The sequence below is a fragment of the Oncorhynchus mykiss genome, chromosome 24, assembly GCF_013265735.2.
Source record: "Oncorhynchus mykiss isolate Arlee chromosome 24, USDA_OmykA_1.1, whole genome shotgun sequence".
Classification (NCBI taxonomy): Eukaryota; Metazoa; Chordata; class Actinopteri; order Salmoniformes; family Salmonidae; genus Oncorhynchus; species Oncorhynchus mykiss.
This window is the reverse complement of record NC_048588.1, coordinates 24821921-24849290: the sequence shown is the minus strand read 5'-3', so window position 1 is coordinate 24849290 and position 27370 is coordinate 24821921. Positions and strand designations below refer to the sequence as shown.

The following is a 27370-nucleotide window of genomic DNA, read 5'->3' as shown; positions in this document are numbered from 1 at the left end:
GTAGTTTCTAGATGTGTTGTGACTGTATAGCAATGTTGTCAGTCAGTATGTGGTTGTGGCCTTGTGCCTTTTAATAGTCCTCTCTGGACTCGGGTATAATATCCTCTGTAAAAAGAGTTGTTCTGAGACCTGTCTGGGTGGGCCCCAGACTAGCTGGCTAGTTCTCCACAGTGGAGGTAGGAGACTGCTGTGGAGAGGAGACTCACTACCTTGTAAAGATGCAGCATGGCTTGTTACTACTGTGGTGCCCACGGAGAGGTTGTCTAGGGCTGGGGCTGGTCTCTCCCCCCACAGCTGTGTACCAGATGTGGGCAACACACACTCCCACATGTATACACACTCATGCACACAATACAAATGTACATATACACACACACACTGGCTGAATCTATGCTGACTGCACCTAGAATGGTTATGGGTAATCCCTGAGGAATCCATAGTCCCATCTGTTGTCCTGGAGGGGCCTTGTTTTTCACAGCCCTAGATCCCCAGCCTGAAACAGGACAGCAGATCATCTCTGCCATAGGAACAAAACAAATGCACCTTGCAACAGTAACAGCACGTCGCGATGATAGGGGCAGCAACCTTAAAGAAGAAAGTGTCTAAACCATCTGACCCAGATGTTTTTTTGGGGTCAAGTTTAAGGAGTTCCTTTAGCACCTCGGACTCAGTGACTGCCTGCAGGGAGAAACTTTGTAGTGTGGCAGGGGAAAAAGAGGGAGAAGCATCAGGGATAGTCGCATTAGAAGGGGTGGGAGATGAGGACATGTTGGATGGGCAAGGAGGCATGGCTGAGTCAAATAGGAATTCTGACTTAATGAAGTGGTGATTTTAAAGAGCTCAGCCATGGGCTTCTTGTCAGTAACAACCACATCATCAACATTAAGGGACAGGCTTCGACAGAGGGGATGAAGCTGATTCTATGTGGGATTGGTAATAATCTGAGAAATATTTAGGGAGTCCCATTCCTTTAGGACTTGGTCAGATAGTTTAAGCATATCCCAGTTTAGGTCACCTAGCAGGACAAATTCAAACTTAGTGTAAGGGGCCAGGAGAGATCTTAGGGTACAGGCCGGTGCTGATGGAGGACAATAGCACCCAGCAACAGTCAACAAATAGCTATTTGAAAGTTTAATGCTTAAAACCAGCAAATCAAATTGTTTGGGGACAGACTTGGCGGAGACAACCGAGCACTGAAGGTGATCCTTGGTAAAGATTGCCACTCCCCCACCTTTGGAAGATCTGTCTTGCCGAAAAAAGGTTATAACCAGAAAGATTAACTTTTTATGGCTGCAGGGGCAGTATTGAGTAGCTTGGATGAAAAGGTGCCCATTGTAAACGGCCAGCTCCTCAGTCTCAGTTGCTAATATATGTATATTATTATTTGTATTGGATAGAAAACACTCTAAAGTTTCCAAAACTGTCAAAATATTGTCTGTGAGTATAACAGAACTGATATTGCAGGCGAACCCTGAGGAAAATCAAAACAGGAAGTGGCTTCCATAGCCTCCCTTTGCTGGATTTAAAGGGATATGAACCAGATTCATATCATATCATATTCATTTCCTATCGCTTCCTCAAGGTGTCAACAGTCTTCAGACATAGTTTCAGGCTGTTATTTTGAAAAATGAGCCAGAACGATAACATCGCGTCAAGTGGTCACATGAGTTTTGCTCGCGCAACAGACTTTGGACAGCCATTGTTTTCCCCTCTCCTACTGTGAAAGACATTTGCGGTTGACATATTATCGATTATATATTTTAAAAACAACCTGATGATTGATTATAAAAAACGTTTGACGTGTTTCTGTGGACATTATGGAAACTATTTGGAATTTTCGTCTGCATTGTCGTGACCGCTCTTTCCTGTGGATTTCTGAATATAACGCACCAAACAAACTGTGGTATTTTGGATATAAAAATTATCTTTATGGAACAAAAGGAACATTTGTTGTGTAACTGGGAGTCTCGTGAGTGAAAACATCCGAAGATCATCAGAGGTAAACTATTAATTTGATTGCTTTTCTGATTTTTGTGACCAAGCTTTCTGATGCTAAGTGTACTTAATGTTTTGTAGTGCGATTATTTATAAAGGCCTTCTTACATCAGCTGATGTCACAATGTGCTGTACAGAAACCCAGCCTAAAACCCCAAACTGCAAGTAATGCAGGTGTAGAAGCACGGTGGATAGGAAAAACTCCCGAGAAAGGCCAGAACCTAGGAAGAAACCTAGAGAGGAACCAGGCTACAAGGGGTGGCCAGTCCTCTTCTGGCTGTGCTGGGTGGAGATTATAACAGAACATGCACAAGATGTTCAAATGTTCATAGATGACCAGCATGGTCAAATAATAATAATCACAGTGGTTGTCGAGGGTGCAACAGATCACCTCAGGAGTAAATGTCAGTCGGCTTTTCATAACCGATCATTTAGAGTATCTCTACCACTCCTGCTGTCTCTAGAGAGTTGAAAACAGCAGGACTGGGACAGGTAACACGTCCGGTGAACAGGTCAGCGTTCCATAGCCGCAGGCAGAACAGTTGAAACTGAGGCAGCAGCACGGTCAGGTGGACTCGGGACAGCAAGGAGTCATCATGTCAGGTAGTCCTGGGGCCATAATTATTTTCATCAATGTGTTAAGAGATATAGTACTACTAAAGAGGAGAGGAGTCCGTAATTTGCTTTCTAATGATCATGACCTTTTCCTCAAAGAAGTTCATGAATGTATCACTGCTGAAGTGAAAGCCATCCTCTCTTGGGGAATGCTGCTTTTTAGTTAGCTTTGCGACAGTATCAAAAATACATTTTGGATTGTTCTTATTTTCCTCAATTAAGTTGGAAAATAAGGATGATAGAGCAGCAGTGAGGGCTCTTCGATACTGCACAGTACTGTCTTTCCAAGATAGTCAGAAGACTCCTAGTTTGGTGTAGTGCCATTTCTGTTCCAATTTTCTGTAAGCTTGCTTCAGAGCTCTGGTATTTTCTGTATACCAGGGAGCTAGTTTCTTATGACAAATGTTATTTGTTTTTAGGGGTGCGACTGCATCTAGGGTATTGCACAAGGTTAAATTGAGTTCCTCAGTTAGGTGGTTAACTGATTTTGTACTCTGACATCCTTGGGTAGGCGGAGGGAGTCTGGAATGGTAATCTAGGAATCTTTGCGTTGTCTGAGAATTTATAGCACGACTTTTGAGGATCCTTGGTTGGAGTCTGAGCAGATTATTTGTTGTGATTGCAAACGTAATAAAATGGTGGTCCGATAGTCCAGGATTATGAGGAAAAACATTAAGATCCACAACATTTATTCCATGGGACAAAACTAGGTCAATAGTTTGACTGTGGCAGTGAGTAGGTTGAGTAGGAGACATGTTGGAAAAAACCCACTGAGTCGATGATGCCTTTTGGAGTGGGTCTGTGGACTTTTCCATGTGAATATTAAAGTCACCAAAAATTTGAATATTATCTGCCTACATGACTACAAGGTCCGATTGGAATTCAGGGAACTCAAATCAGCACAAGTCAGAATTGGGGCTAGCAACAGTAGATGGGCCAGGGTGTACGTGCACATCTCCAGATATAATCAACAGTAATACAATCAAGGCACGGTAAAGGACAGGGAGAGCTCTGCAGTGCTGATTTATGACATCTGAATGTGCATCAGATGGCAGCAAGATCATATTATATAGCAATTTCATCAGGTAACATGAATACAATGCTGGCGAGAGGTGGTTAGAATAGGATGGGAGGCCAAAAGTCTGTGTAACCAATAGAGTCAGAGTCCCAAGTGTGGGAACAAACATAGTCTGTCTCACGTTTGGGTAAAGAAAGTTCGTAGTCAACAAAGTATGTAGGAATCATGATGCAAAAATAAGCAAAAAATAAAATACACTGCTCAAAAAAATAAAGGGAACACTTAAACAACACAATGTAACTCCAAGTCAATCACACTTCTGTGAAATCAAACTGTCCACTTGGGAAGCAACACTGATTGACAATACATTTCACATGCTGTTGTGCAAATGGAATAGACAACAGGTGGAAATTATAGGCAATTAATTAGCAAGACACGCCCAATAAAGGAGTGGTTCTGCAGGTGGTGACCACAGACCACTTCTCAGTTCCTATGCTTCCTGGCTGATGTTTTGGTCACTTTTGAATGCTGGTGGTGCTTTCACTCTAGTGGTAGCATGAAACGGAGTCTACAACCCACACAAGTGGCTCAGGTAGTGCAGCTCATCCAGGATGGCACATCAATGCGAGCTGTGGCAAGAAGGTTTGCTGTATCTGTCAGCGTAGTGCCCAGAGCATGGAGGCGCTTCCAGGAGACAGGCCAGTACATCAGGAGACGTGGAGGAGGCCGTAGGAGGGCAACAACCCAGCAGCAGGACCGCTACCTCCGCCTTTGTGCAAGGAGGAGCAGGAGGAGCACTGCCAGAGCCCTGCAAAATGATCTCCAGCAGGCCACAAATGTGCATGTGTCTGCTCAAACGGTCAGAAACAGACTCCATGAGGGTGGTATGAGGGCCCGACGTCCACAGGTGGGGGTTGTGCTTACAGCCCAACACCGTGCAGGACGTTTGGCATTTGCCAGAGAACACTAAGATTGGCAAATTCGCCACTGGCGCCCTGTGCTCTACACTGAGCACATGTGACAGACTTGACAGAGTCTGGAGACGCCGTGGAGAACGTTCTACTGCCTGCAACATCCTCCAGCATGACCGGTTTGGCGGTGGGTCAGTCATGGTGTGGGGTGGCATTTCTTTGGGGGGCCGCACAGCCCTCCATGTGCTCGCCAGAAGTAGACTGACTGCCATTAGGTACCGAGATGAGTTCCTCAGACCCCTTGTGAGACCATATGCTGGTGCGGTTGGCCCTGGGTTCCTCCTAATGCAAGACAATGCTAGACCTCATGTGGCTGGAGTGTGTCAGCAGTTCCTGCAAGAGGAAGGCATTGATGCTGTGGACTGGCCCGCCCGTTCCCCAGACCTGAATCCAATTGAGCACATCTGGGACATCATGTCTCGCTCTATCCACCAACGCCACGTTGCACCACAGACTGTCCAGGAGTTGGCGGATGCTTTAGTCCAGGTCTGGGAGGAGATCCCTCAGGAGACCATCCGCCACCTCATCAGGAGCATGCCCAGGCGTTGTAGGGAAGTCATACAGGCCACACACACTACTGAGCCTCATTTTGACTTGTTTTAAGGACATTACATCAAAGTTGGATCAGCCTGTAGTGTGGTTTTCCACTTTAATTTTGAGTGTGACTCCAAATCCAGACCTCCATGGGTTGATAAAATTGATTTCCATTGATAATTTTTGTGTGATTTTGTTGTCAGCACATTCAACTATGTAAAGAAAACAGTATTTAATAAGAATATTTCATTCATTCAGATCTAGGATGTGTTATTTTAGTGTTCCCTTTATTTTTTTGAGCAGTGTATATAATGACTTGGAGCTATCCATTGTATGTTCAGAGTCACTCGCCTTAACATTGCGTGTGTGCTGGAGGCGAGCGAAAGCTCGGGAGAGAGGGGTGAGTGTGGTGGGGGTACCTTTACCAGACAGGCCAGGCCCGAAGGTGAACAGATCGCAGCAGTGCAGCAGGCACTTCTCTTTGGAGAAGCTTTTATTTCTGGAGGCATATTTCTTGTAGAAAATTCCAGTGGATGGTCTTTGAACAGCAGGAGGGGGCTTCAAAGACTCCTGCCACTTGTTGGCCCCAAAGGCCACGATACCTTTTACTTCACACCTTAGTGCTAATTGAATTTGTATCTGGTCTGGCCTTTTTTATTTATCTTTATTTCACCTTTATTTAACCAGTTAGGCCGGTTGAGAACAAGTTCTCATTTACAACTGTGACCTGGCCAAGATAAAGCATAGCAGTGCGACAAAAACAACAACACAGAGTTACACATAAATAAACGTACAGTCAACAACACAAAATAACAGAAAAATAGAAAGATCTATGTACATTGTGTGCAAATGTAGAAGAGTAGGGAGGTAGGCAATAAATAGGCCATAGAGACAAAAATTATTACAATTTAGCCTTAATACTGGAGTGATATATGTTCAGATGATGATGTGCAAGTAGAGATACTGGGGTGCAAAAGAGCAAGAGGGTAAGTATTAATATGGGGATGAGGTGTGCTATTTACAGATTGGCTGTGTACAGGTACAGTGATCGTTAAGCTGCTCTGACAGCTGATGCTTAACGTTAGAGAGGGAGAAATAAGACTCCAGTTTAAGAGATTTTTGCAATTCGTTACAGTCATTGGCAGCAGAGAACTGGAAGGAAAGGCGGCCAAAGGAAGTGTTGGCTTTGGGGATGACCAGTGCAGTATACCTGCTGGAGCGAGTGCTATGGGTGGGTGTTGCTGTGGTGACCAGTGAGCTGAGATAAGGCTGGGCTTTACCTAGCAAAGACTTATAGATGACCTGGAGCCAGTGGGTTTGGCGACGGATATGTAGTGAGGGCCAGCCAACGAGAGCATAGAGGTAGTATATGGGGCTTTGGTGATAAAACGGATGACGATGTGATAGACTACATCCAGTTTGCTGAGTAGAGTGTTGGGGGCTATTTTGTAAATGACATCGCCAAAGTCAAGGATGGGTAGGATAGTCCGTTTTACGAGGGTATGTTGGTAGCATGAGTGAAGGAGGCTTTGTTGCAAAATAGGAAGCCAATTCTAGATTTAATTTTGGATTGGAGATGCTTAATGTGAGTCTGGAAGGATAGTTTACAGTCTAACCAGACACCTAGGTATTTGTAGTTGTCCTAATATTCTAGGTCAGAACTGTCCAGAGTAGTGATGATAGTCGGGCGGGAGGGTGCGGGCAGAAATCGGGTTGAAGAGCATGCACTTAGTTTTTCTTGCATTTAAAAGCAGTTGGAGGCCATGGAAGGAGTGTTGTATGGCTTTGAAGCTCTTTTGGATCTTTGTTAGCACAGTGTCTAAAGAAGGGCAAGATGTATACAGAATGGTGTCGTCTGCATAGAGGTGGATCAGAGAATCACCAGCAGCAAGAGCGACATCATTGATATTTACAGAGAAAAGATTCAGCTTGAGAATTGAGCCCTGTGGCACCCCCATAGAGACTGCCAGAGGTCCGGCCAACAGGCCCTCCGATTTGACACAGTGAACTCTGTCTGTGAAGTAGTTAGTGAACCAGGCAAGGCAGTCATTTGAGAAATCAAGGCTGTTGAGTCTGCCGATAAGAATGCAGTGATTGACAGAGTCGAAAGCCTTGGCCAGGTCGATGAAGACTGCTGCACAGTACTGTATTTTATCGATGGCGGTTATGATATCGTTTAGAACCTTGAGCGTGGCTGAGGTGCACCCATGACCAGCTCGGAAACCCGATTGCATAGTGGAGAAAGTACGGTGGGATTCGAAATGGTCGGTGATCTGTTTATTAACTTGACTTTCAAAGATTTTAGAAAGGCTGGGCAGGATGGATATAGGTCTATAACAGTTTGGGTCCAGAGTGTCTCCCCCTTTGAAGAGGGGGATGACCGCGGCAGCTTTCCAATCTTTGGGGATCTCAGAAGATACGAAGGAGAGGTTGAATCGGCTAGTAATAGGGGTTGCAACAATTTCGGAGGATAATTTTAGAAAGAGAGGGTCCAGATTGTCTAGCCCAGCTGATTTGTAGGGATCCAGATTTTGTAGCTCTTTCAGAACATCAGCTGCTTGGATTTGGGTGAAGGAGAAGTAGGGGGGGGGGGGGGGGGGGGGGGTTTGGGCAAGTTGCTGCAGGGGGTGCTGAGGTGTTGACCGGGTTAGGGGTTGCAAGCCTGGGAGCCTTGACTCAGCATTCATTCCCCATGAAGTAAAATATATCATTATAATGTACTTTATTTAAAAAAAATGTTATACCTACATTTATATAGGTATGCACGTCAGCTTTGACATTGGTTTTGAACATCAGCGTTAAACTAGACATTATGCCGATGTTGGCATTTTTAGCTAATATCGTCCGATTCTGATATGCTTACCGATATATCGTGCATCCCTAGTTAAAATGCTTATCCTGTGAAGTAGTGACGTGCGACGTACGCCTAGTTTCCTGAAACGAACAGTTTCATTTAATTTATAATAATGTCTTATTATCTCAATCATTGTCATGTGGTTAATAAAAATTATATCCAAATCTAAATTAAAATTATACAAACCAAATAATAATAATATATATCTTATAAATCACATTTGTTACAAATTACCTGTCTGCAGTGGACTTGAACCATTGTGTAACTATTAACTAGGGTCTGGCCTGAAGCTCCTTGCAAAATTGTGTAAAATATTCTGGGCACTCAGAGGTTCCCGAACTGCACCAGTGAGCTCGGGACAGACACAGCTGTAGGCTTTTTGCACAAGGGATGAGAAGTAATTAGGTAGGCCTATTTTATGACTTTTCCACTGGATCAGAGCATGACATTTTTCCATTTCATGCTGAGTGGTTATCGGAAGGGCTCGAGCTGGAAAGATTTTTCAAAAACATTCAGCAATTATTGTCATTCTCAATGGATGTAAAAACAGACTTTTTGCTTGCTGTTTGAGGTGAAGGAAACATTACTTTGAGAAGCTCCATAGGTCATTAGTGGTGGCACATTTATATGCTTACATTTGTCAGCCTACTTCTATGCATAATTGGATGCTCGTCCTTACTCAACATTGATAGGAGTGCTCCAAACATAAGACAATGACTAAATTGACAAAACTTGTAAATGGAATGAAATTAACCAAAACTTGTTTCTCAGAAGTGTAGCATAGGTTGTGCGCTCTGCAAACAATGTGTTGTGTCTTTACTATGGATTAAATTATATATGACATGCTATTTTATCAATCAATTCTCTGTAATTAATATTACCTGATTAAACTAATCATGTAAATGTAATTAACTAGGAAGTCAGGGCACCACGGAAGAATGTTTATAGAGCTGTTGTCTTCTGAATAAACTCTTAAAGATCTGGTAATCTTTTATATCAATAGCAGTCAATTATTAATCGTCACCTTATTCAGTCTCATTTGAACGTCGTAAAATTCTTGGTTATGTTCACGAACCCTGGCTAACAAGTTGAATCAGCAATACAACATTTGGTTGACTTGTTTATTTACTACATACCAAAATAATCACACAGAATTACATCTACACAGGATGGATCATACATTGATTACTAATTATGTCATAAAAGAAAACATCCTAGCGGACAAAACCGATATGAAGGCTGGTTACACAAAGAAAGGGGATTGGGTTTGAATGAAAGTGCGGGAAGACTGAGGAGCAAATGGATTGGGTCTCTATCGGACCTTATGAAGCTATGCTATCATAAATAGAGAATCTTATGCATTCTAAATATCTGCCCATTCGGAAAAGGAAAATTTGTGGTAGAACGGATAAGTTGTAGTACCCTGTCATTCTGAAGAGATTGTCTGTCCTTTCCTAGGCCACGCACGTTTACAGCTGCTGCTGATAACTCGACGTCTATCACTTCTTTAGTGAATAAAAGTTAAAAGTTCATACCAAGTTGCCATATTTATATATCATTTATTATTATTATTATTATTATTTATTTTTTTTTAACTAGGCAAGTCAGTTAAGAACAAATTCTTATCTACAATGAGGCCTAGGAACAGTGGGTTAACTTTCTTGTTCAGGGGCAGAACGACAGATTTTTACCTTGTCAGCTCGGGGATTCAATCTAGCAACCTTTCGGTTACTGGCCCAATGCTCTAACCACTAGGCTACCTGCCACCCCATTAATAATATCTCAGACGACAACTGATCTGACATCATAATCTTTAAGTACCAACAGATACTTTCTACTTTTTGGATTACCGAAATATTGTTCCGTTCCCAACCTTTTGATGTTACCATACTCTCTCTATGTTAACAAAGGGCTTTCCAAGAGTCCATTCTGTAGAGTAGAGAGAGAAAAGGGGTAAAGGAATTTATGGGGGGTCATAACCTCAACCAACAGGGCAACCTCATGACAAACGTGTCCACTCCGACAATGAGAACGGTAAAAGCCTGGAATAATAATATATTGAATGCATTACCGTAACCAAACAAACATTGTAGATTTAATTACCAGTAATTATACTACTGGTGATATATGTCATGGGTAATCGATTGACACTAACAATCAAATGCAAACAATTCACACAATGATGTCATGCAACAATGAATGTGCACAAATTGGCGGGAGAGAGCGCATTCAGGAGAGAGACGTGCATTGTACATCTTAGCCACACTCCCCTTCTTCTTGGACTGTGCCATCCTTGCGGCCTCCGCAATGGATTAGTTCACTGAGAAGAGTGTGAAGAAGACTGGTGTCTCGTGCCATAAAAATGAAAAAATATACAGTATATTTGCTACTGCTCGACAAAAACAAATCTTGGCCGACCAACAGCCTCGACGAAAACAGTCGACCAGTCGAATAATTGGGGTCAGCTCTACAGCCATCTGTGATAAATCATTACCTCTAGTGTTCTCCTCCTCCCTTGTTGGTTATCATCCATTTCAGAGCCTCACTATCTGTCTATCTTGCTTAGAACCACATCTTTCCTTCTCCTTTCCTTCCACTTTTCATCCCCTTTCCTTCTCCTTTCCTTCCCCTTTCCTTCTCTTTTCCATCCCCTTTCCTTCACCTTCCCCTTTCCATCCCCTTTCCTTCTCCTTTCCTTCCCCTTTCCTTTCCTTCCACTTTCCATCCCCTTTCCCTCCACTTTCCATCCCCTTTCTTTCTCCTTTCCTTCCACTTTCCATCCCTTTTCCTTCCACTTTCCTTCCACTTTCCTTCTCCTTTCCATCCCCTTTCCATCCCCTTTCCTTCTCCTTTCCTTCCACTTTCCATCCCCTTTCCTTCTCATTTCCTTCCACTTTCCATCCCATTTTCTTTGCTTTACCCCTAGTTTTCCTTTCCTTCTTTCTCCCTCACCCTGCAACCTTTTTCTCTCTCTCTTTGTGTTCTTGGGCTCTCTTGCTCTCTCTCTCCGCCCACTGTCCTCTCTCTCTTTCTCTCTCTCTCTTTCTCTCTTCCTCTCTCCCTCTGTCTGCCCCCCCATCCTCTCTCTTTCTCTGTCTGTCTGTCCGCCCGCCCGTCTGTTCGTCCGTCCATCCGTCCGTCCCTTCCTCTGTCTCTGGCAGTGAGCGCTGGTATTTCCGGTTGGCTTGGCATCAGTTCTAAACTGTCTGGGAGCCATTTTGGTACATTTGAATATTTCATATGTACCCAACAACCACAGTCAGACCTAGAGGAACCCATGTAAAAGATTAGAGAAGAGCGCTCTGTAGGAGCGCTAAAGCATAGGCCTGTGTGTGCCCTGGGTTCCCTGGCTGGCCTGGAAATAGATTCCCAGTGACATAATCGATGTGTATCATCCACAGATTACCCTAGGTCCATAGCCTTGCTGGTGTGTGTGTGCCTGTGTGTTTGTCACTGTCTTTACAGGTTTATGTTGGTATGCTTTAGCACACATTAGACATACGCACGCACACACACACACACACACACACACACGCACACGCACACGCACACACACACACACACACACACTTCTCATTACAGTGTACCTGTGGTGCTGACATGTTATTTTACTCCGTTCAGGAAGCAATCCTGATTTGATTGGCTCCCATTTTATCTAAAACTTCTGAATATTTCTGAACTAAAACATACTATTTCCTGCCCCCTTCCCTTTTTCCTGCACCCACCAAAACACTGACTGCGCTCCAAAAACAAACTCATAGACGTTGGCAGGAAGTGACCGTCTTGTATTTATCATTCCACTTGAAAAGAGACTTATGCCACATAACAGTACTGACAGGATGATAATAAATCCATACATCTGACTTGGTATTTTCCCTTCTTTTATCCCTAGAGGTAGAGAGACCTTCAGTATATCCTGCCCATAGTATTTTCCTCTCTATGCCAGCATGAGCTCTGAGTCTGTTTGAAGGACATGATATGAACTCTCTCCTCTTTGCCTCATTGCTCCCATCATGCTTAGTACTTAGAGAGTGCCTCCCACTGAGCTCAAGGTCATGACCTTGTATGGTGAATTTGGCCTTGAGCTCAAGTTAAGTCTTAATACGATTCTTCTGACGTGTTTCATTAGTAGGAAAGATTCTATAGCCAGCTATATCATTATGCTAACTACACTACCAGAATATGTAATGAGGCCTTTAGGTTTAATTCACCCCTAGGAAAGTTAATCCTACTCCTGATCTCACAGCTTGCCTCCTGGCACCATTCCTGAATCCAGGGACGTATCAGAAACAGGTCACCTTACAACTTCCCCTGCAACACGCTTACAAATGAAGCTACCTGGTTTTATCACTATTAAACTTTTGGGGAAGTGTGTGTGTTAATACAACAGCATGGGGTGTGTCGGACCCAAGCATGCAGAGGAGGAAGCAATAGAGGTTGGTCAGGAAAGCCTGCCACAGCCAGATTGAGTCATGGGACTGTACTGTATACCTGCTCCATTGACTAGGAATCTGGTCCCAGCTCAATAGGGAACTTGTAAAGTGACATTGCGATTGGTCTAACACTGCTTTCCTTTAAAGCCTCAGAATAGAAAGTGATGATCGGTGATGGCAACATATTTGTGCACAGACAAAGACAGAGGAGATCAAGAGGAGAAATGGGAGAGTATTGAGACACAGCCTGTGTTGGATTACTACTATACCTCTCTGTACTGGTGTACTGTACATAGCCTAGCTCTTGGGTTAGACGCCCCCTGGTCTACAGTAGAAGTAGTCTGAATTTGTGGGAGGAGAGGCTAGTCTATAGCTGCCCATGCAGGCATATAGCTGCCCATGCAGGGTGGTTATTTACACAAGGTTTCCATGGAAATGAGCGCCTCAGGCCTGATTGACAGAATAGCAATATGAAACTTATGTTCACTTATGAAGGAACAATTTGAGGCATGCATGTTCTCACATAATATATGGTGGAATAATACAAAGTACCCTTACATGTTTGACATTGATTTGTATGATGCATATATTCTCCAAAACTAAAAGCACATAGCAGGATTGTAAATCCTCCCCGGGGACTGTAATGTACATCAGATCCGCATGGAGATGCATGGGAACACATCTTTGCTTGTAAATCTTCAGGTGCCAGAGAAATTTAGCTTTTTGAAGGCTGTGAGAGAGATAGGACTAACAACATTCAACACTTTATGAAACACAAAGCCTTCACAATCTCATCCCGGAATATCCAAGGCCTTTGGCCTAAAGAGCAGGAACCTGGACTTCACTAAAGAAATCAGAAATACAGACATTGTCATCCTATAAGAAACATGGTATAGAGGAGATGGACCCAATGTTGCCCACTGGTTGCCCTCCTCAGGGAAGGAACTCAGGGGGTATGCTAATTTGGTATAGAGCAGACCTAACTCACTTTATTAAATTAATCAACATAGGAACATTTTACATTTGGCTAGAAATTCAAAAGGAAATGATCTCAACAGAGAAGAATGTCCTTGTGTATGTGCTACCTACACCCCCCCACTAGAATCCCCATACTTTAATAAAGACAGCTTCTCCATCCTGGAGGGGGAAATCAATCATTTCCAGGCCCAGGGACATGTACCAGTCTGTGGCAACCTAAGTGCCAGAACTGGACAAGAACCTGACACCCTCAGCACACATGGGGACAAACACCTACCTGGAGGTGACAGCATTTCCTCCCTCATATGTCCCCATAGGCACAACAAAGACATCATAACCAACAAAAACGGGTCACAAATCCTGCAGCACTCTCCCACGCTGGGTATGTACATAGTCAATGGAACGCTTCGAGGGGACTCCTATGGTAGGTACACTTAGAGCTCATCTCTTGGCAGTAGTACTGTAGACTACTTTATCACTGACCTCAACCCAGAGTCTCTCAGAGTCTCTCCCACTGACACCCCTATCAGATCACAGCAAAATCACTGTCTACTTGAACAGAGCAATACTCAATCATGAGGTATCAAAGCCAAAGGAACTGAATAATATTAAGAAATGCTATAGATGGAAGGAAAGTAGTGTGGAAACGTACCAAAAAACAATTAGGCACTAGCAAATTGTCCCTTTTAGACAACTTCCTGGACAAAACATTCCAATGTAATAGTGAAGTTGTAAACTTGTCAGTAGAAAACCTAAACAGTATATTTGACCTCTCAGCTTCAAATCTAACTTTATTCGTCACATGTGCAGAATACAACAAGTTAGGGCTGGGCCTGTATACCGTATTTTATGATATACCAGTATTGATGCAGGGACTGGTTTGGGGTTTTATTTTACCTTCTATACCTGTATTTGAATGTTTGGTTTGTTAAATGTGATATGCCATGTGTACTGTCAATTTTTCTAGTTTACTTCACTACTTGAGTCATGTCTCTCCTCTCTTTCTCGCCGTGCCACTTTCCATACAGACCTAGCCACGCCCCCTGTCACTCAAGGAGCGCATTTGATATTTCCTCAACCACGAGACACTTGCTTTCAGTCTGCATGGTCAATGCAGCACATGCAACAATGTTGATGACAACTGCTGTTTTCACTTTGCTTCTTAATATAAATCCAACAGCGTTCTATAATGACACTATTAGTTTGTGTTTCTTACATCAGCAAACAGCTAGTTTGTCTTTTCTGAGCAAGTTGCCCTAAATCTTGTGAGACGCTAATGCTAATAGCAAGTTAGCTAATAAATGTTCTGAGTAAGAGCAAATGTATGCTTGCTAATACAGTGTTGTTTGTGCAACAGTATCTTCTAAATAATAGAGGAATATGCAAAGCAAGAATATGTTAGCTACATTTCGTAGCTAAGAGGAAACATGCAATGTAGCCAATGGGTCCCCTAGGAAACACGTATCAACACTTCAGTTCCTACTCTGTCACAATAACGCCTCCCTGGCATTTTAATTAATTGTCATCTCAAACAACACTGTATTCAAAGTGCACACTATTATATTCTAACTATATAATTAGAATAGTCATTCTATTTCCATGATTCCAACAGTTTTGATCTAATTCGCAAGTCAAATCGCAATTGCAACATTTGTTTAAAAATAAATTCTAAATGATTTGCCCATATCGTACAGCCCTACGTGGCTGTGTGGAAATGATCTCAATTGAGCAGTGGTGTAAAATACTTTTAAGTACTACTTAAGTTGTTTTTTTGGTATCTGTACTTTATTTTACTATTTTTACAAATTTTTCAAAATACTGTGATATAATATTTTGGCCATCACCTGCAGAGAAATGAACCTGGAGAGTAGTCCCCTAAGCAAGCTGTGCCTTGGGCTCTATTCACAAACACAAACAGACCCCACAGAGCCCCAGGACAGCAACACAATTAGACCCAACCAAATCATGAGAAAACAAAAATATAATTCCTTGACACACTGGATAGAATTAACAAAAAAGCTGAGTAAACTAGAATGCTATTTGGCCCTGAACAGAGAGTATTGAGTGGCAGAATACCTGACCACTGTGACTGACCCAAACTTAAGGAAAGCTTTGACTGTGTACAGATTCAGTGAGCATAGCCTTGCTATTGAGAAAGGCTGCCGTAGGCAGACCTGGCTCTCAAGAGAAGACGGGCTATGTGCACACTGCCCACAAAATGAGGTGGAAACTGAGCTGCACTTCCTAACTTCCTGCCAAACGTATAACACATATTATAGACACATATTTCCCTCAGATTACCCAGACCCACAAAAAATTTGAAGTAATCAATTCAAAACTCATCAATTGGGTGAAATACCACAGTGTGCCATCACAACAGCAAGATTTGTGACCTGTTGCCACAAGAAAAGGGCAACCATTGAACAAACACCATTGTAAATACAACCCAATATTTATGTTTATTTATTTTTCCTTTTGTACTTGAACTATTTGCACGTAATATGATATTTGTAATGTCTTTATTCTTTTGGAACGTTTGTGAGTGTAATGTTTACTGTTAATTGTTATTGTTTATTTCACTTTTGGTTTATCTAGTTTTATCTAGTTCACTTGCTTTAACAATGTTAACATATGTTTCCCATGCCATTTTTGACTCCTTCCAGCAGCATGAGTACATTGACTTCCTTCCGCATCCCCCGGCTGCTTGTGCCACCTGATTTTTTAATTCACAAAGCACAAAGTGTGTGGAGGAATAGGGAGAGAAAGCCTGCAGCGGAGTCAGTCTGTGGCTCCGGCCTCCAGTCTCGTTAGAGCAGACATGACTTCCTCTCAGGGTGGATCTTTCATCCATGTCATGCGAAAATATGCCCCTAGTCCCCCTGTGACGGGCCGACTGGCCGGCTGCAATCAGACCCTACCCATCCTGTCTACTCCCCCCAACCCCCTCGGTCTCCCCCTGTACCCCCCTTGCCCCTGACTCAGACTAAGGCCTTCCCTGGAACCCCCCCCCCCCCCCGCGCCTCATTAACTCCCCGTGGAAATTCTCCCTATCTGACAACCCCTCTTTGCACCATGACAAGTCCACTCTCAGCGACAGACAGGCGGAGCTCTCCATTGAAGACCCACTGGGGGTCCATTAACATTTTGCTCATGTGTTGCATGCATGCATGCATACAGTATTCTGTCCCCCTCTCTGTTTCCCCGGGACATGGCCATGTTTTGGCCCTGGCTGCTGACCTGCTGTGACCCTTATGGCAGACACAGAATGGCTCCTCTGTGCTCGCAGCATTCCCTTCAGCCCTCTCTCTGCTGTCTACGCCGGGCATCGGAGAGACCAGGCCACACACTGGTTCATCAGGCCTAAATGAGGGGGGGAGGGGGGGGATAGAGGAATGGATGAAGGGTTGATTTGGTGGTCTGCTGCTTCAGCTTTAATGTTAAGGCAGGCTGATTGATAGATTGCTTGCTTAAGTGTAATGATAGTGTAAAGAAGAATAGAACAACAGGGATTTATTCAGCAGCTAGCTGATAGAAATGTCATGCGATCTTCTATCTTGCCTCCTGCACGTTGACTACTGTTATGTGTGTGCGTGCATGCATATGTGTGTGTGTGTGTTTCTGTGTGGACCTCCTTCTCCAACACAGATGACATGACTCACAGACACACCCTGGCCTGTAACACAGCAGTACTTTCAGAGCAGCTTTATACAACATTTTAAACCAGTTTACTCAACCTCACCATCTATTACCAGGTAGGAATACATTGTGTTACTCTAACTTACTTAAGGCTCCTCAGAATAGAAACAACTTAGAGAGAAATGATGGATTTGATTTTTTTTTGTCTCTGGGGGCTGAATGAGATTGAGTTTCCTTTACTCCACAGTGAGTCCACACGGTCCTGTATATAGTGACTGTGGTTGGATATAATTTGATATTTGGTTTGAATTCCTCAGATTTCTTATGCTCTGATCGGATTATTGTAATTGGCTATACAGTCTGTGCTACAGATCAAGCTTATGGACATTTTTCTCTAATGCCCCCATTATATGCAATAACCCAATAGAGGTGTATGTGAGTAAGAGTGTTCTAATGTTTATCTTGTGAATCAATCTCCTATCATTTCAGCAGCAGCATTTCACAGCGGGTCAGATCACAGGGCAGACTTTGATCTCTAAAATGACTATTTTCATCCTCTGTTTTGAGAGGCTCTCTGAATGCCCAGCTGGGACAGACAGACATATTATTGTGATGGGGTACTGATAGGGACAGACAGACTGACCAAGGCTTGGGATGGGTTAGACAGACAGACATGAGATTGTGATGGGTACAGAACGACCAAGGCTTGGAATGAGAATGGGTTAGGGACAGACAGACCGACAGAGGCTTGTGATGGGTTAGGGACAGACAGACCGACAGAGACTTGTGATGGGTTACGGACAGACAGACCGACAGGGGCTTGGGATGGGTTAGCGACAGAGACAGAAAGATGATTGCGCTGGGGACAGACTGACAGACCGTCAGAGGCTTGTGATGGATTAGGGACAGACAGACCGACAGAGGCTTGTGATGGGTTAGGAACAGCCAGATCGACAGAGGCTTGTGATGGGTTGGGAACAGACAGACAGCGGCTAGTAATAGGTTAGGGACAGACCGACAGAGGCTTGTGATGGGTTAGGGACAGACCGACAGAGGCTTGCGATGCTGACCAGACAGACAGAGGATTGTTTTGGGGACAGACAGACAGAGGATTGTTCTGGGGACAGACAGACCAGGGATTGTTTTGAGGACAGACAGACAGACAGAGAATTGTTCTGGGGACAGACAGCCAGACCAAGGCTTGTGATGGGTTAGGGACAGACAGACATACATTGACTTGGGATGGGTTAGGGACAGACAGACAGACAGACAGACAGACAGACAGACAGACAGACAGACAGACAGACAGACAGACAGACAGACAGACAGACAGACAGACAGACAGAGGATTGTTCTAGGGACAGACAGACAGAGGATTGTTCTGGGTGATGGGTTAGGGACAGACATACAGACCAACATAGGCTTGTGATGGGTTAGGGACAGACAGACCGACAGATGCTTGTGATGGGTTAGGGACAGACAGACCGACAGATGCTTGTGATGGGTTAGGGACAGACGTAGGATGTCGTGTCAGTGAGATGTAGGATGTTGTGTCAGTGAGATGTCGTGTCAGTGAGATGTAGAATGTTGTGTCAGTGAGATGTAGAATGTTGTGTCAGTGAGATGTCGTGTCAGTGAGATGTAGAATGTTGTCAGGGAGATGTCGTGTCAGTGAGATGTTGTGTCAGTGAGATGTCGTGTCAGTGAGATGTAGAATGTTGTGTCAGTGAGATGTAGAATGTTGTCAGTGAGATGTCGTGTCAGTGAGATGTAGGATGTTGTGTCAGTGAGATGTAGAATGTTGTCAGGGAGATGTCGTGTCAGTGAGATGTTGTGTCAGTGAGATGTCGTGTCAGTGAGATGTAGAATGTTGTCAGTGAGATGTAGAATGTTTTCAGTGAGATGTCGTGTCAGTGAGATGTAGAATGTTGTGTCAGTGAGATGTTGTGTCAGTGAGATGTTGTGTCAGTGAGATGTAGGATGTTGTGTCAGTGAGATGTTGTGTCAGTGAGATGTAGAATGTTGTGTCAGTGAGATGTCGTGTCAGTGAGATGTAGGATGTTGTGTCAGTGAGATGTCGTGTCAGTGAGATGTAGGATGTCTTGTCAGTGAGATGTCGTGTCAGTGAGATGTAGGATGTTGTGTCAGTGAGATGTCGTGTCAGTGAGATGTTGTGTCAGTGAGATGTAGGATGTTGTGTCAGTGAGATGTCGTGTTAGTGAGATGTAGGATGTTGTGTCAGTGAGATGTCGTGTCAGTGAGATGTAGAATGTTGTGTCAGTGAGATGTTGTGTCAGTGAGATGTTGTGTCAGTGAGATGTCGTGTCAGTGAGATGTAGAATGTTGTGTTAGTGAGATGTAGAATGTTGTCAGTGAGATGTAGAATGTTGTGTCAGTGAAATGTCGTGTCAGTGAGATCTAGAATGTTGTGTCAGTGAGATGTAGAATGTTGTGTCAGTGAGATGTAGAATGTTGTCAGTGAGATGTCGTGTCAGTGAGATGTTGTGTCAGTGAGATGTTGTGTCAGTGAGATGTAGGGTGTTGTGTCAGTGAGATGTCGTGTCAGTGAGATGTAGAATGTTGTCAGTGAGATGTCGTGTCAGTGAGATGTAGAATGTTGTGTCAGTGAGATGTCGTGTCAGTGAGATGTAGAATGTTGTCAGTGAGATGTAGAATGTTGTCAGTGAGATGTAGAATGTTGTCAGTGAGTTGTAGAATGTTGTGTCAGTGAAATGTCGTGTCAGTGAGATGTAGAATGTTGTGTCAGTGAGATGTCGTGTCAGTGAGATGTAGAATGTTGTGTCAGTGAGATGTTGTGTCAGTGAGATGTAGAATGTTGTGTCAGTGAGATGTTGTGTCAGTGAGATGTCGTGTCAGTGAGATGTAGGGTGTTGTGTCAGTGAGATGTCGTGTCAGTGAGATGTCGTGCTGTGAGATGTCATGTCAGTGAGATGTAGGATGTCGTGTCAGTGAGATGTCGTGCTGTGAGATTGTTGAAGGAATTCTAAATTCCTCTGTTTTATTTCCCAATCAAAATAAACACTCTGTCAATGCATTCAAATTGTTTGTAAGACCCTATATTTTATAAGAATGGACAGAGCCCCGGTCTTAAAAGTCAGGTAACAGCCTTTAATTCAAGAGAGTACTAAGTTCATACACATTTTGCCACAGGTTATAAACTGAAAATGACGTCAGCGTTTTCTAAATGTTCCGTCTCTTCTTGACACTGGTAGAAAGGCCCTATAGCTCTCAAGCCTTCCCTCCTCGCCTAGAGCCATGGTCAGCCAGTGTAGATTAGCATTCTAGACAGTCTGGAGATAGTCCCTGCCATCTGGAGATAGTTCATTCATTTGTACAAAGGAACAGACTGTCATTGTACTAAACTCCTGACTACATTATATTCAATACTGAGAGCAAAAGAGAAAATTCATACATGTACAGTAACATAAGTCTTTTAATTCATCCTGATTGAAATGTATACATAATTAGTCATTATAGATAAAAATTCCCTTAACAGAGATGTAGAATGTTGTGTCAGTGAGATGTCGTGTCAGTGAGATGTCGTGTCAGTGAGATGTCGAGTCAGTGAGATGTAGAATGTGGTCAGTGAGATGTCGTGTCAGTGAGATGTAGAATGTTGTGTCAGTGAGATGTTGTGTCAGTGAGATGTAGGATGTTGTGTCAGTGAGATGTTGTGTCAGTGAGATGTTGTGTCAGTGAGATGTAGGATGTTGTGTCAGTGAGATGTAGGATGTTGTGTCAGTGAGATGTAGGATGTTGTGTCAGTGAGATGTAGGATGTTGTGTCAGTGAGATGTAGGATGTTGTGTTAGTGAGATGTAGGATGTTGTCTGTGAGATGTAGGATGTTGTGTCAGTGAGATGTTGTGTCAGTGAGATGTAGGATGTTGTGTCAGTGAGATGTCGTGTCAGTGAGATGTAGGATGTTGTGTCAGTGAGATGTTGTGTCAGTGAGATGTAGGATGTTGTGTCAGTGAGATGTTGTGTCTGTGAGATGTCGTGTCAGTGAGACGTAGGATGTTGTGTCAGTGAGATGTTGTGTCAGTGAGATGTTGTGTCAGTGAGATGTCGTGTCAGTGAGATGTAGGATGTTGTGTCAGTGAGATGTCGTGCTGTGAGATGTCGTGTCAGTGAGATGTCGTGCTGTGAGATGTCGTGTCAGTGATATGTCGTACCAGTGAGATGTCGTGTCAGTGATATGTCGTATCAGTGAGATGTCGTGCTGTGAGATGTCGTGTCAGTGAGATGTCGTGCTGTGAGATGTCGTGTCAGTGAGATGTCGTGCTGTGAGATGTTGTGTCAGTGAGATGTCGTGTCAGTGAGATGTAGGATGTTGTGTCAGTGAGATGTCGTGTCAGTGAGATGTAGGATGTCGTGTCAGTGAGATGTAGGATGTCGTGCTATGAGATGTCGTATCAGTGAGATGTCGTGCTGTGAGATGTCGTATCAGTGCGCTGTTTATGACTTCAAGCCCATCAACTCCCGAGATTAGGCTTGTGTAACCGATGTGAAATGACTAGCTAGTTAGCGGGGTGCACGCTAATAGCGTTTCAAACGTCACTCGCTCTGAGACTTGGAGTGGTTGTTCCCCTTGCTCTGCATGGGTAACGCTGCTTCGAGGGTGGCTGTTGTGTTCCTGTTTCGAGCCCAGGGAGGAGCGAGGAGCTATACTGTTACACTGGTAATACTAAAGTGCCTATAAGAACATACAATAGTCAAAGGTTAATGAAATACAAATGGTATAGAGAGAAATAGTCCTATAATAACTACAACCTAAAACTTCTTACCTGCGAATATTGAAGACTCATGTTAAAAGGAACCAACAGCTTTCATCTGTTCTCATGTTCTGAGCAAGGAACTGAAACGTTAGCTTTCTTACATGGCACATATTGCACTTTTACTTTCTTCTCCAACACTTTGTTTTTGCATTATTTAAACCAAATTGAACATGTTTCATTATTTATTTGATGCTAAATTGATTTTATTGATGTATTATATTAAGTTAAAATAAGTGTTCATTCAATATTGTTGTAATTGTCATTATTACAAATAAGTTTAAAAAATTGTCCGATTAATCTGTATCAGCTTTTTTTTGGTCCTCCAATAATCGGTATCGGTATCGGCGTTGAACAATCATAATCGGTCGACCTCTAGTGTGGTGTTGAAATGCTGATGACTACATTATATTCAGCTACTTGCTGCACCTCGTTGTTCTGCAGATGCTCTTATAGAATCACTTATCACTTGTCAAATTAGTGGGCTTCTATCCAGGAGGCACAAAGTAACAAGCAAATACATGTGAGGTCATTTTAATGTCATTACACGTCATAACTGTAATCCATAAAACACAAGTCCTGATGAGTCACTGTTTACAACACATACAGTAGGCCTACTGCACAGGACATCACGTTGAATCATATCAGCACGCTAGCCGGCGTCTAGCACAATAAGAAAATGCTGTTACTGTGCAAGAACGAGCTGCACACCACTATCCTGTCCTAGATGCCTTTCACAACACCTTGATCACAGGGCTCGTTTTGGGAGAGGTGCAGTGCAACTGCCTGAGGTGCAGCACAACAGAACACCCTGGATAACTCAGAGCAGAATTCCTCCTCCTCCTTCATGGCCCACATATGACTTGTCTGTTTCCCCTAGTAAAAAAGGAATGATGATCAGTATCTTACAGTAAGTGCTGCTGGCACTGACCCAGATCTGTCAGCTGTGCTCATACAAGCAGGGGATTTATCCCCACGGCCTCGTTTGAGTCTGTTCTGGAATCAGTGATAAGGAACATTAATGTCTAACTGCACTTTGGATTTGCAGAACAGACTTCCATGCTGTCATTACCACTGCCACTATTACTGTGATTTTGAAGTGGTTCACTATACACACTTTCAACATGCTTTTCCCGCCTGAGTATAATGTTATTTACCATGTAGCCTACATGGGTCGAGGGCAACTGAAAGCAAAAGGGTGGCAGGTAGCCTAGTCATTAAAAATATTGGGCCAGGAACCGAAAAGTCGCTAGTTCGAATCCCCGAGCCGCCTTGGTGAAACATTTGACTTGCCCTACACTACATGACCAAAACTATGTGGATACTTGCTCATTGAAACATCTCATTCCAAAATCATGGGCATTAATATGGAGTTGGTCCCCCCTTTGCTCCTATGACAGCCTCCACTCTTCTGGGAAGGCTTTCCACTAGATATTGGACCATAGTGAGGTCGGGCACTGATGTTGGGCGATTAGGCCTGGCTCGCAGTCGGCGTTCCAATTCATCCCAAAGGTGTTCGATGGGGTTGAGTTCAGGGCTCTGTGCAGGCCAGTCAAGTTCTTCCATACGGATCTCGACACACCATTTCTGTATGGACCTCGCTTCGTACACAGGGGCAATGTCATGCTGAAACAGGAAAGGTCCTTCCCTAAACTGTTCCCACAAAGTTGGAAGCACAGAATCGTCTAGAACAGTGGTTCCTAAACTTTGTATAGTTCCGTACCCCTTCAAACATTCAACCTCCAGCTGCATTCCCCCTCTAGCACCAGGGTCAGCGCACTCTCAAATGTTTTTTGCTATCATTGTAAGCCTGCCACACGCACACTATATGACGATACATTTATTAAACATAAGAATGAGTGTGAGTTTTTGTCACAACCCGGATTGTGGGAAGTGACAAAGAGCTCTTACATGACCTGGGGGTACAAATAATAATATTCAATAATTTTGCTCTTTAGTTAGACATCTTACATATAAACCCTTATTTGTTCATCAAGAATTGTGAATAACTCACCACAGGTTAATGAGAAGTGTGTGCTTGAAAGGATGCACATAACTCTGCAATGTTGGGTTGTATTGGAGAGAATCTCAGTCTTAAATCCTTTTCCACACACAGTCTGTGCCTGTATTTAGTTTTCATCCTAGTGAGGGCCGAGAATCCACTCTCACATAGGTACGTGGTTACAAAGGGCATCAGTGTCTTAACAGCGAGATTTGCCAAGGCAAGAAACTCTGAGCGGGGAGTTAAATTACATTTTCACAGAACCACTTGTTGCAATTTTGATGAGGCTCTCTTGTTCAGATATCGGTCAGTGGACTGGAGGCAGGGCATGAAAGGGATAACGAATCCAGTTGTTTGGGTCATCCGTTTCGGAAAATAACCTGTGTAATTACGCACCCAACTCACTCAGGTGCTTCGCTATATCACATTTGACTTTGTCTGTAAGCTTGAGTTCATTTGCACACAAAAATCATACAATGATGGAAAGAAAAAATATCCTCTCATGTTGTCCTGGTTTCCAGTGGTTTGCAGAAGAGGATGTCTTCCTTAATTGACCCTCCATAAACATAACGGACATATTCCAGGAGCTGTGCCAGGTCTGTTGACTCATCCAGCTGTAACGCATAGAATTCACTGGCTTGTATGCAAAGCAGTAATTGTTTCAAAACATCTCCTGCCATGTCACTGATGCGTTGTTAAACAGTGTTGTTTGATGGAGTAATTGTCTGTATAGTTTTTTGGCCTTTTCCCCCAGCATTGTCCCAGCCATATCCGCGGCAGCATGAATAATTAAGTCCTCCACAATGGTATGGGGCTTGACTGTCCTAGCCACTCAGCAGCTCACCATATAAGACGCTTCTAGCCCCTTCTTAATAATGGTATCTGTTGCTTTTATACATGTCTTACTACTCAAAAGTCGTCTTTATTCTTATTTTTCAAATGGTCATGTTTCGTTGTATGTACTGTATGTAGTGTTTTTAAATGTGAATCACACATATCACTCTCTCTGCCCTTCCTTCTCCACCGGCATTCAGTGTTTACCCACCCTTTTCCCACTTGCTTCTGAGGATAAAGTGACTTCTAGTGACGTGCACAGCCTCACAGGCAGCAGGCAGCTCTCCCCTCTCTCTGCAGAAACAGAATGACACAGCAGAACGGTCCGTTAGTAAAAGCCCATCGTCACTGCTGAGACTGCACAGCACTGCAGTTAGTTTCCATGGTAACGGGCCTCTTCATGTCTCCTCCCCCCTGCGTTTCTGAGATGTTATAAGTTGAAGATGGCTCTCAGACAGATGGACGGACTGTCACTCAAACAGATTGGCTGTATGACATTTCAATCAGATCACAGACTCACTCAGGAGAGGTTTGTGCATTAGTTAATAAGCAGCCACTAATCTCCATCTTCTGCACAGATTGTCACAGCTTGACGTGAGCTCTTGAGTTCTGTACCAATATCCATACTGTACCAGCAGACCAAGTCTACAAATACATGCCCATAGTGTGGATATTTAAACATCCTTGGTTTCTGGTTGCCTTTGCAGTTCCCTCCCTCGTTCCATGAGGCAGGCAGACTGTCAGACCTCTAAAGAAGTTTAAGGTCATCCAGGGGTTACAGGCCACAGTCAGGGCTTCAAACCTCAGTCACCTTTCACCAGTTTATGTTACTTAGGATAGGAAGTGTTTCCATTCCACACACAGGGTCAGGAGAACCCTGGGCTGGCGTGTCTCCTTCTTGTTTCCACACACAGGGTCAGGAGAACCCAGGGCTGGCGTGTCTCCTTCTTGTTTCCACACACAGGGTCAGGAGAACCCTGGGCTGGCGTGTCTCCTTCTTGTTTCCACACACAGGGTCAGGAGAACCCTGGGCTGGCGTGTCTCCTTCTTGTTTCCACACACAGGGTCAGGAGAACCCTGGGCTGGCGTGTCTCCTTCTTGTTTCCACACACAGGGTCAGGAGAACCCTGGGCTGGCGTGTCTCCTTCTTGTTTCCACACACAGGGTCAGGAGAACCCTGGGCTGGCGTGTCTCCTTCTTGTTTCCACACACAGGGTCAGGAGAACCCTGGGCTGGCGTGTCTCCTTCTTGTTTCCACACACAGGGTCAGGAGAACCCTGGGCTGGCGTGTCTCCTTCTTGTTTCCACACACAGGGTCAGGAGAACCCTGGGCTGGCGTGTCTCCTTCTTGTTTCCACACACAGGGTCAGGAGAACCCTGGGCTGGCGTGTCTCCTTCTTGTTTCCACACACAGGGTCAGGAGAACCCTGGGCTGGCGTGTCTCCTTCTTGTTTCCACACACAGGGTCAGGAGAACCCTGGGCTGGCGTGTCTCCTTCTTGTTTCCACACACAGGGTCAGGAGAACCCTGGGCTGGCGTGTCTCCTTCTTGTTTCCACACACAGGGTCAGGAGAACCCTGGGCTGGCGTGTCTCCTTCTTGTTTCCACACACAGGGTCAGGAGAACCCACACACACACACACCCTTGCTGATCCCCTTGAAAGATAAACCGTAGGTAGCCAGCACCTCTGGGCAGCTTGGCTTCAGAGTTCAGACAGACAGTAGACCCCTGTAGTTGTACAGGCAATAAGGTGTCCTACCAGTGTGTTTGTTTGGTAACAGACACTCTGACTGAGGATGACTCTACAGCAGGGGTCTACAATTACGTTCAGCCATGGGTCGATTTTTCTTTGAGCGGATGGTCGATGGCCGAAACATAGTTCTAAATCATTTGTACGCTGCAAATTGACTGCAAGGATCCCAAACACATATAGTTTTTGAGAAAAATAGAATCATTTCAAACCTTGATTACATTGGGATACGTATTCCCACTCATATAATTTATGAGTGGGAATACTTGCTAGACTACAGGAGCTGATTTCCTGGTGATTTAACAGTCTTATGTCCAGCAACGAAAATGAGTATTATACTATAACCAAATAAAATTACCCCCGTGCTGAATTTGTCATTTGGGCCACCTATTGGGGAACCCTGCTCTACAGTATCAGCAGCCCTGGTTGGGACCAGGCCACTGTTTACTATCTGAGCAGATATTACAGTGGCTGGAGGCGACTGAGGTTGTGAGTAGCACAGTCCTGTTAGACACTGTAATGTAATGTCAGGCTAACATCCCTGAGTGACATCCTGTTAGACACTGTAATGTAATGTCAGGCTAACATCCCTGAGTGACATCCTGTTAGACACTGTAATGTAATGTCAGGCTAACATCCCTGAGTGACATCCTGTTAGACACTGTAATGTAATGTCAGGCTAACATCCCTGAGTGACATCCTGTTAGACACTGTAATGTAATGTCAGGCTAACATCCCTGGGTGACATCCTGTTAGACACTGTAATGTAATGTCAGGCTAACATCCCTGGGTGACATCCTGTTAGACACTGTAATGTAATGTCAGGCTAACATCCCTGAGTGACATCCTGTTAGACACTGTAATGTAATGTCAGGCTAACATCCCTGAGTGACATCCTGTTAGACACTGTAATGTAATGTCAGGCTAACATCCCTGGGTGACATCCTGTTAGACAC

At 44.0% G+C, this 27370-nt stretch overlaps 1 protein-coding gene across 3 annotated transcripts in view; it reads left to right on the top strand.

Annotated features, from left to right (window-relative positions):
• LOC110503378 (unconventional myosin-XVIIIa) overlaps positions 1-27370 on the top strand; it is a 172253-nt gene that overhangs the window by 13773 nt on the left and 131110 nt on the right. The gene's annotated exons all lie outside the window — the stretch shown is intronic.